The sequence below is a fragment of the Camellia sinensis genome, chromosome 3 (assembly GCF_055761805.1).
Source record: "Camellia sinensis isolate YWXY chromosome 3, ASM5576180v1, whole genome shotgun sequence".
Classification (NCBI taxonomy): domain Eukaryota; kingdom Viridiplantae; phylum Streptophyta; class Magnoliopsida; order Ericales; family Theaceae; genus Camellia; species Camellia sinensis.
The window spans coordinates 41,183,931-41,184,755 of NC_138963.1; positions in this window are offsets into that span (position 1 = coordinate 41,183,931).

The window sequence follows — 825 nt, forward strand, 5'->3', positions numbered from 1 at the left end:
GTCTTCAAAATGATGAATCTTGTGTCATTTTGATCCTTAATTTTTGTAAATTATATCAATTTGATCGCAAGTGTATAGAAATGTTTCAATTTGGTTCCAATGTTTCAATCTGATCTCCAATATATAAAAAGTATTCATAATTTGAAAATAAAAAATATAACTAACCCTTTAAAGTATAATTATCAAACAACTATGAATAAAATAAATCACAAGATTTTCGGGAAAAAAGATAACTACTTTGTATTAAATTGTAGACTTAGCTTCTGCCCAATCTATTACTTTACTTCTCTCCATTATGGTCTACTTCAATGATTCAAATCGTTCATCTTATAAGATTTGCTAAGAATATTGTTCATGTAAAAAAATTAAGTTGATTAAATATCAATAGCTACATGATTGCATCACAAGATTGCTCAAACAAATTGATGATTTTTTTTTTTTTAATGTTGTGACTACTATTGTTCAATGGGTCGAATAAATAAATAATTCAAATTATAAGATGGACATTAAGTGAACCAACATCAAGAAAATTGCACAATCTAGTCCATTTATATGGACTGAAGAGATGCTTTATTGAAAGATGGAAAAGTCTAGGGAACCAAAAAAATTCTTAGAATTACCATGAATTTTTATCTATGACCTGCACCCATTTTAGTTATGATGCATTATTCTAGAAGTTGCTATCCAAATACGTAAGATTGTAATTTTATAAATTATGACTCAACAAGTCATTGAAGTTACGACTCACCGAGTCATAAGTTATATGAATGCACTTGAATTTTTAGAACTTTAAAAGCAAACAACTTTGAAAATCAACATTGGGCA